Source organism: Plecotus auritus (genome assembly GCF_963455305.1).
Source record: "Plecotus auritus genome assembly, chromosome: 8".
NCBI classification, from domain to species: Eukaryota; Metazoa; Chordata; class Mammalia; order Chiroptera; family Vespertilionidae; genus Plecotus; species Plecotus auritus.
In genome coordinates, this window is record NC_137782.1 from 112009009 (window position 1) to 112018668 (window position 9660).

Here is a 9660-nt window from a genome sequence, read left to right on the forward strand (position 1 = left end):
TGCATGAATATGTGTACTGGGCCTCATATATATATATATATATATATATATATATATATATATATATATGACCATTCCACTAGTTGCTATGATGCGCACTGACTACCAGGGGGCAGATGCTTCAACCAAGAACTATCCAGTTCTTGGCAGGAGCAAACACCATCAGGCATTGGCCTTGTGAACAGCACCCAGTTCATTTAGTTCATTTAATTAAAATGAAGTACAACTGCCTTCTAGAACCTTCCAGGACCTAGAAAATGGTTAATTTTGGCCTGTGCTCATGGAACGCTGATCTGAGACGCTGCACCGATCGCTGTCTTTCTTGGCCACAAAAACCACCACAGTAGGCTGGGCTCCAGAGACAGGGCCCGAATGTCTCCATCCAGCATGAGTGGCCTTGATAGCATTCCTTATTTCCAGTCTCCGGGGTTTGCGGCCTTTGCATTTGCATTTTCCCAGTGTCAAGCCCAGGGAGGCGCAGGGCAAGTGCTCAAAAATGGAAGCAGGTGGATGGATGGAAGAGTTTGTTGGCACAGGCCAGACTGTGCTGGGACTTTTTATAGGCCCGTTGACATCCACTCTCTCTCTTTTTGTTGTTGTTGTTAACCTTCCACTGAGGAGATATATTTTCCATTAATTTTTAGAGAAAGTAGAAGGGGTTAAGGGAAGGAGGGAGGGGGAGAGAAACATCAATGTGAGAGTGACACAATGATTGGGTGCCCCATGCACATGCCCCGACCAAGACTGGTGGATCGAGCCTGCAACTGAATATGTGCCCTAGACTGGAATCCAACTTGAGGCCCTTCAGTCTACGGGCTGATGCTCTAACCACTGTGCCAAGCCGGCTAGGACTTGCCACTCGCTCTGGTATGGCCTGTGAGTTAAGCAGTGTTTTTACATTTTTAAATGATTAAAAGAAATGTTTTAAACGATCTTTTGTGAAAACTCTATGGAATTCAAAGGTCAATGTCCGTAAGTAAAGTGTCATTGCAGCACAGCCTTGCCCGTTTATTGACAGATGGACTAGGACCGCCTCCTTCCCAGTGGCAGCGTCAAGAGAGACTGCATGGCTTACCCCTCATGTTAGCATTTCTGCCACTCTCTGCACAGATGGAGAGAACAGCCTCTCAGGTCTGGGCGGGCCGCCAGCACAGTCACTTTCTGGCTAGTGGTTATGTTCCCATCCAGCCAGCTCTGCAGCCAGGTTGCGCCAGCCCCATCCCATCCCTCCCTGTGACTTTGCTGTCCAGGTCTCCCCTCTGGTCCAGGTCCATCTGAGGGGAGAGTGAGGAAAGAGCACTCCCGGGCCACACGCAGCATAGGGGGAGCCCAGTCACGCTCCTCCAGGAACTCCTCCAGGGTGACCATCCCTGGGGCTGGGCCACACCCCTCTTCTGGATGCCTCCTGGTGGAGAGGCCCATTCCGGGTGGCGGGTACTCCAGGCGGCTGAGGGTAGTGTGTCCTGGGGTCCTGGCATTGCGGGGCGGGGTAGAGTGCTGTGTCCCTGCTGGGCATCAGGTCCTCACTGCGGAAGCTCTCGGGCCTGCGGTGAAGAGGGCCGGGTCAGAGGAACCTGGTGTCCGGGCGAGGGGACACAGAGGGACACACGTCAGTCTCTCACTCTCACTCACCTGCCTCCAGTGGGCTCTGCGCTGCCTCTGGCTCACGGAACACAGGGAGCCCTGCTGGAGAACCTGGAGCACACTTCTCCCAGGCTGGCACTGGGGATGTCAAGGACATGCTGGAATTCTCTAGAAGTTCACAGTGGGATTTAAAAACAAAATATGTGGGAGGGAGGTGCAGAGCTTCTGCTAAAGCTGAAATTAGCAACAGCTGTGAGGCGTACACAGCCATCATCTGCACCATTAACAAGCTTAAACATCGTAAAGGAATCACACTCACCCCGTGTCTTCTGACCACGATGGACCGGAACTCACGGACCTGTCCCCTTCCGGAAGCTGCAGGAACTCAGACTCGGAGGATGGGTGGCTTGCCCAGGTGCCCAGAGCTGGTCAGTGAGGAGAAGGGATCTGAACCCCAATCCGTGAAAACTCCCAGGCCTGAGCCTGAAACGGCATGGTGTGCCCTATGGAGGCAAACCCATCAAGCTTTGAAGAACTTGCTAATCGTCTTCTTTAAATCACACAGATAGCACCAAGCCCGGAGCGGAGATCCAAGGGCACTGGAAAGTGCCCAGAAGGAGGGACGACTTACCCTTCAGGCCGCGAGGTGAGCGGTCACTGGACTCATCCCTGCGGCTCTCTTAAGCTGCCTGGCCGGGACCCTGAGAGGAAAGGACCACCCTGAACCGAAAGGGCCGCTGACCCAGTCTAGCCCAGACTACGCCATCCAGTCTGCAAAGGAGGACAGAACAGAGTGATTCTGCCACAGCTCAGGGAGCGGCCTCAGAAGGACATACGCAGGTTCTGGAGACGCCCCAGGAGGGGACCCGCCTCCCCTGAGAGTCAGGCCCCGTGCACAGTGGGCATGGGCTGTGCGGGATGACAGCCTGTGCGTCTGTGTATGTGCGGTCTGGGGCTGGGGCTCAAACAATGTTGTTGACAAAGGAAATTTCACGCAGAACTCCGGTATAGACCAAACGGGGTGGCTCTGGGAAAGCAAAGCGTTGGAGGGGTGAGGAGCCCACCATTAGGACACATGGAGCTTTCTAGAACACGTGGAAACACGCTGCCTAGACCAGAACAGTGGCACCTGGTGAGGGCGGGAGCCAGGACAGGGCAGAGTGAGCGCCCACGTGTGCACAATGAAGCCTGTGCCCGCTCCAGGGGCCGCAGCACCTCTGGGGTCCGAGGGGCATGTGCTGGGTCTCAGGAGGAAAGAACATGCTGGCTTTCCGTGGCTGTTTGCTGTCCTTCAGCTTCTCCTCTTTTTGTCTCAAATTGACAGCTGCCCCAAAGGGAAAAGAAATGGACCTCACGATGACAAGTGTGGGGCAGCCGCCCTCCTGGCTGCGGTGTGTGCCTGCCTGAGCGTGTCTAGGGCAGCCCTCCCTGCCTCCCTGGATCAGAGGGGGAGCACCTGCTGCAGGGAGGGCAGCACCACCTGGCCAGGGCAGGCGGTCCCTTTCAGGCCTGCAGACCGCCCCTCCTGGTCCATGCCCCCAGCACACGCAGTCCCACGGCCCCGCCCCGTGTACCATCAGGGCTTGTCCCACCGCACAGTCACAGCTGGGGACAGGGACTGTGTGCCCGTCCTCCCTGCACACAGCTGGTGTTGAGCTGAACTGCACTGAGAACCGGGGACACGCTAGGAGCAGCTCTGCTTCCGCCCCACCTAGCAGTCTGCTCTGGACTCACAGGGGCACAGGGCACCCAGTTCCCCAGCCCTGGCCCGCTCCCCAAATAGCAGGATTCGGAAAAAGCCTGTTAGCAGCGGGGCTGGGGGTGAGCCGAAAAGTACTTGGTTCCGTGGAGAGCACAGAAGCAGAACCAGCCCCCTCTTTGAGAAAGAAAAACCTTGAACAGAAACATCCACCTTCCTCTTGGAAAAGGACGTGTCACTGAAAGGCAACTGTGACACAGATCAGCGGGCTCCAAACCCTCCGTCCATTGGAGCCCAGCACTGCCCACCCCTTCGCCTCTGTCTCTTGATATGAGAAGCTCGAGGAATCAGAACACTAAGGAATAAGATCCTTTTCCTCAGCTGATTCGGCATAAATCTGTCCCCTCAGTGACACTTCTAAGAGCGGTGGCCGACTCCTCCTGTCCTGTTCCCCTCCACCCAGTGAGAAGATGTGAGGGCTCCGGGGTTTCACACTGTTTCCCCACAGAGCCTGTCTCTGCCCATAAGTTGTAAGAGTCCATGCCAGCACCATGGAGCTTTCTAGGCAATGGGAGGGAGGAGATAATGCTCACTCCTACACTTACTGTTGATTACTTCAGAAGCTGAATCCAATGGAAACTCTCTCAGTTTTCACTTTATTCAAAACGTTAGCTTCCCACCCTCCTAGGATTTTGTTCTCAGGAATTATAAAAACCCAAAGCAACTGTTAATGTTTGAAAAGGCTGGTATCATTCACTGATTCCCTTCTGCCTACTTGAGATGGCAAGTGTTTCCACCAATTTCTAAGATGAAATTTTCAACAGGGAGCTGCTCTGGGCAACTAAAGTCCAGGTGAGGAAGGTGAGACCTTCCTGCAATCAGTGCTCTGTGCCTGGGCCACTAGCGCTTCCTGCCAGCAAGAGGAGTCAGAGCCTCCAGAAGTAGTGACACCCATCACTGGAGGGAGGTAAGCAGGAGCTGCATGCTTAGGCCCCTAGGGGAGGCAGGAAAAGGGTGTTGAGGAACTGTGGGTCCCCATTCCCACTTCAGCACAACACCTCCTCGTTCACCTCCTCTGTGTGTGGGATTTGCACACAGGCCTTAGCTTGAAGGAAAAGCACTGTTGATGGAAACAGGTGTGATAACCCAGGCGGAAGGGCACCACACACCGTCCACGGCCCGTGCTGCCTGCGGTTGGGAACTTGAGCTCCAGGGACCGCTCACAGGGGCTGTCATCTGAATTCTAGCCTGCGGAGAACATAGGGCTGGAGATTCAGCGGACCTGAACATAAACGGGGAAACCTGGGCCTTTTGCGAGACAGCCACCTCTGACTCTGGCCCAGCCCCTGAGGTGTAGTCGTGTCCAGCTCCTGGAGGAGGGAGGGACGGGTGGACCGTGTCCTTAGGGAACAGGTGCCTATATGTCCTATCTCTTCCCTTTTTCTCCTGCTGGGACAGCCTCACACTCGGGACTCTATCTGATTTAACTTTAAGTCACACTTCTGCCTGCGCAATGACTGGGACTCCAAAGGACAGCAGTGTCCTGGCCTAAGGGCCATGCAGCAAAGGCAGCTGATACTTAGTGTCCCGGGAGCCCCTCCCCGCTCCAGGGCCAGATGCAGCAAAAGCAGGGCCCTGAGAGCAATTCTCTCCCAGGGGCCTGGGCTCTCCAGGGGCTGGAGGAAGGAAAAGGAAAGTACCACCACCTGAGGGAGGATGCGGGTTCCCTAGAGACTGAGCCTGCACCAGCAGCTCCTCCCAGCAACGTCAAGTATCCATGGGCCACCGGTCACTGCTCTTCCCTGAGAAGGACTAAGATGCCATGTGCCTTAGGCCTGCCAGCTGTTCTCTGACAGCAGCCCTGGATCCCCCACAAACTGACACCAGGGTCTCCATTTTGCAGACAGTTCTAGGTCCACCTGAGCGTGAGCTCTGGGCTGCCAGGGAATCGCCGTGGTCAGTGCTGGGTGTGCAGTGAGAGGGGCCCTTGGGCAGGGTCAGCAGGCGTCTAAACAGGCCTGGGCTCTGGGTGGGATCCAGGCTGAGACAGCCCGAGGGTTAGCCTGGAGGGCTGGGCCTGGAGCCACACAGGCCGCTGGCAGGCCCAGGGGACATGGTGCTCCTGGCTCCTTCTGGAGCCCAGGCAGGGCTTCTGCTCTGCAGAGCCTGGGAGACCGGGCCAACTGCTGAGTGCCCACAAGGGACACGGAGCAAGCCCGCCCCAGCCACACAAGGCACCATGCCCCTGACACCCAACAGTGAGTGGCTGCCTTTTCAGCGTCTGCCCAGGAGCACAGAGGGACTGCCTCCTGCCCTGTGCTCACTCACCTCATCTTCTCCCAGGGGTGCTTCTGATTTGTAAACAAGGGGACAGGTCCTGAAGCTGCCCCAGGCAGCCTCGAGGGCAGGGACCCTGTCTGTCTTTGCTGGGCTTGTCAAACCACGGTTATGCATGCCATGGCTTCCAGGGTCCTGTGGGAGGTAAGATTATGAAAAATCATAAGCCCTTCTCTTCAGTTTCTAACACCCCCGGGACAGTCATTTTCAGCTCTTTCTGCTGTCCTCGGATTCTTCATCTCTAGGTTAGAAGCAGAGTGTCTTTTTAAGTTTTGAGCTTTATTTCTCCCCTGCTGTTGCATATTTTAAATTTCCCAGTGCTCTTCCCCAGATGCTTCTTTTCATAGCATCCTGGTCTGGTTTCACCGTGCAAAGTGGCTCACTCTGAGGTCACGACGGGCATTTTAAAGCTTTTGTCTCTGTGCCTAATGCCCGCTGACTCTGTTGCTCTCAAATCAGTTTGTCTCAGGTGTTGCAGGAGCTCCTCAGGTGTCCGGGGACCCTGACTTCTCATGGGCTCCCTCTGGCAAGATGTGACCAGACTGCTCTGCTGGGAATGCCTCCCGCTAATCAGATGCCTTGAAGAGGATGTAACATCCCATCTAAGGTGCGAGCACGCTTGGCTACTGGCATCTGGGGGACATCCAACCTGTCAACCCCTCCTGAACCTCCTTGTTTTTCCGTCTAGGACACCTGCCCTCCACTCCATGGACCGGCCTCCAGTGCAAGGACCCTGTCAAGTCTCCTCCCTGGAGAATAAACCTCCAACATTGCCTGATTGTAGCCCAAAGGACGGTTCACCTCCGTTATGAAGCCGCTTGGTGCCACCAATTCCTGAGCAGTGGTGTGGGTTCCAGGGCTCAGGCCCAGGCCCCCGGATGGCGGAGTTACCTTCCCAAACTCGCACAGTTATAGGTAGAGCTGGGCTCTGAACCTGTGTCTGTGGGACACCAAACATGTCCACAGCTTCACCCACCTGCTGACCAGCTCTCAGTCTGAGAGGCGCCTCCTGCCCCTGTGAACCGGGGTCTTTGGGAAGGACCTCAGGCCGAGATGCTCATCACTCTTGGTTTGAAGGGACCGTGACTCACCGTGGGTGCGGTCTAGGCGCCGGGACGTGGGGGTGGAGGTGGAGCTGGAAGGAGCTGTAGTGATGGCTGCGGATGAACAGGCCCCGGAGCCCAGCTCTGATGGCCGGGGCTTGGTGGCTGGGTCAGTGGAGGCATCAGTGCCATCAAGGCTGCTTCTGGGTGGAGCCACTCCCTTTGGTATTAGGTTCCCAGGGCCTGGGGCAGAGAAGGACAGTGAGAAATGGGGCTGCAATTCCCATGCCAAGGTGGGCGATCACACTGCGGCCTAGAAGCAGAGACAGCAGGCACAGGGAGCCCAGGGACAAGAGCTGGGCTGTGTGCCTCACGGGCTGTGGTCTAAGGGGAGGCCCTGGTGGCAGCCTGAGCTGGAGGCCCTGGGAGGCTGGCCCTGGCTCTAACCATGGCTCACAGTGCGAGCCCCCAGCAGCTGGGAGAAAATAAAGGATGAGCTCAGGAGGCTCAACAAAATGTTGGTAAAAGTGCAACACATTAACTACTGGGCCCACCTGCTGTGTCACTCAATCCCTGACTTAAGAAGACCTGGCCTGTGGCTGCTCAAGACCACTCCCAACCTGTGGTCCAGGCCCTCAAGGTCCAGGATGTGCACCCTGCCAACAGGCTTCCCTTATGATTGCAGAAAGAAGTTCATTGTCACCCTAACAGTCATTTAAGGAGTCTTCATCTCTACATGGTGACTTTGACTCAAGAATGATTTTTACCTTCCATTTTTGCAATCCCTGAATTTTCTGCTGTGAACATGTACTACTGGCAAAGTTAAATAAAATACTAGTAAAAACAACACCAACATTGGGGAGAAATACACACCTAAAAGACCTTCAACTACCTCGTTAGGAGAGGGGATGGGCTCTTCAAATACAAGTGAAAAATGAATGCGGTTGGAGTTTCTCGGAGCATCAGGACAAGGCTGTTTTGCACAGCGTCCTGCTCCAGGCAGCTGGAGGGCTAAGGACCTGGAGCCACGCCCACTGTGGGGATTTGGGCCCCTCCACACCTTCCTAGGACCTGACCCCTCTGGCTCTCAGCTACCCAGTGTCTGGACTCTCGGGGAAGTTGTAAGCACCCAAGCCTTGCAAACTGAAATCAAGGGAAAATTTGGATTCTGAAGGATAACCTTGATGAGAAGCAAGATTCAAGTCTCTTGGGGTGAATCTGACAGTTGTCCACTGAGTGAAGTCAGCGTGAGGAGGGGCGCAGAGGCGGAAGTGCCAGACAGCAGCCAGGCCAGAGAGACTGTGTTTCCAACAGCATGCTGGGCAGGCAGGCGGGGGACCAGCAGGTGGCAGCCCAGGAATCAGAGCTGAGCATGCCAGGAAGTCAGTGCCACATCAACTGACAGGAACAGTGCGAGAGTCACCCGTTTTCTTTTACGGTGACTTTGTGTTTATAGTGACAGTGGTTTTCCAAGTCGTTTCAAGGGAAAGTATGTAAATAATCACTCAGTGATACAGACTTTGCAAAATCATGGAGATGGTACGAGGATGGCTGAAGACAGAAAACAATGCAGTAGCTAAAGGCCTCTGTGGACCAGCGCTCCCGGCTGATGCTGACTGTGAGCTGATGTCCTGTCTGTCCACTGCTGCCCTCACAGCAGCATCCAAGACTTCAGAGGACCTCAGCACGGTCCTACAGCGTCACTCTGGGCTGAACCCTGGCTCGGCAACATCGATCCAATTATTTGAGATGCTGAGTGGGGCAGTAAATTCTTCAAAACACGGAACACATCTAAAAAGGGACTGCTCCGCAAAAGCCAAGCTTCTGTGCTCTGACACAGGAAGTGGAGAAAAGGGCAGCAGATTTAAAGTTAGCTGTCCAAAAACGAGTCTTAAAAAAATCTCACTTGACAGGGTCCACAGAGTTTTGGAAGCCTAGCAGCCGCTGATCAGTTCTGCCCTGCACAGGGGCATGGTCTCCAAGCCTGCAGGTGCGAGGGCAGGGGTGCCACTGGGCCCAGGGACTCACTTAGCATGGACACCCTGGCCCAGGGACCTGGGCGTGGATGCCCCGAGGCTCCCCTAACACTGTGCTGCGCTGGAGTACGGTCCAGAGGCTGTGACAACTGGTCTCCTTTGAAGTCAGAATCCACGTTGGCTACTTAAAGCTTGGCTTGGAATTTGTGTCCGGAGGAGGAGTCCGCTATGGGTCATCTGGCCTTTAACTACTGTTTTTCTGTTTGTTTGTTTGTTTGTTTGTTTGAATTTCAGCCATGAAGGAGGATACATCTTGAGACACTGCTGAAGGGAAAGGATTAGAAATCCCAGTGTCTGAGAAAGGGAGGGGCTAGTTAGAAGCGGGTGCGATGTCAGAGAAAGGCCAGACACTCAGTCCTGTAGAGAAAGGCGGGCGGGGCGGCCAGATGGAGACTTGGCCTTGTCCTCGCTTCCGCTTTTCCAAAGGCGACTCCTTTTGCGCTGAGTTGCTAAATTGTTATCCCCCGGATTACACAAGAGAGGAAGGAAAAACAAAACAAAACAGCAAATAAATGAAATGAGTAAATGACAAATGACTACGTTAGCTAAATGTTCTTGTGAGATCAGAGTCCTGTCCTCCCAGGAGAGTTGGAAACTATACCCACGGCACAACCAGAATCAGGACTCGGTAAACCATTATGCCCTGACTCCACTTAATTCGTTTAATGGCATCCTGGTGCCAACGCTTTACTGAGCACGTGAGGAGAATTCTATATTGCTCTAGGAGCTGATGCCTTAGACTATTTTTCAATTTCAATGTGTTAAATTATTAAATAAGGATGTTTATTAGTTTAGGACCTGGTTTTCCTTACTCCTCCGCCCTAATGACAAGCTCCCTGACAACTTGGCTCGCACACAACTAACTCCTGCTCCTGTTCAAAGACCTTGGGACACTTCCTGGAATGCTTCTGGCTGCTGCAACAGGATAGTCTACCTGAGCTGCTCACTGATAATCCTAGTA

General features: G+C 54.4%; 1 long non-coding RNA gene across 1 annotated transcript; it reads right to left on the reverse strand.

The window, feature by feature from the left end:
* Positions 1 to 927: 927 nt before the first annotated feature.
* LOC308256326 lies at positions 928 to 8401 on the reverse strand. Its single transcript, XR_013961444.1, has 7 exons — positions 7844 to 8401; positions 6712 to 6906; positions 5612 to 5755; positions 2216 to 2285; positions 1904 to 2087; positions 1633 to 1752; positions 928 to 1544 (listed from the first exon to the last, which is right to left on the reverse strand). It is a non-coding gene; the product is annotated as an uncharacterized lncRNA (long non-coding RNA).
* Positions 8402 to 9660: the final 1259 nt, after the last annotated feature.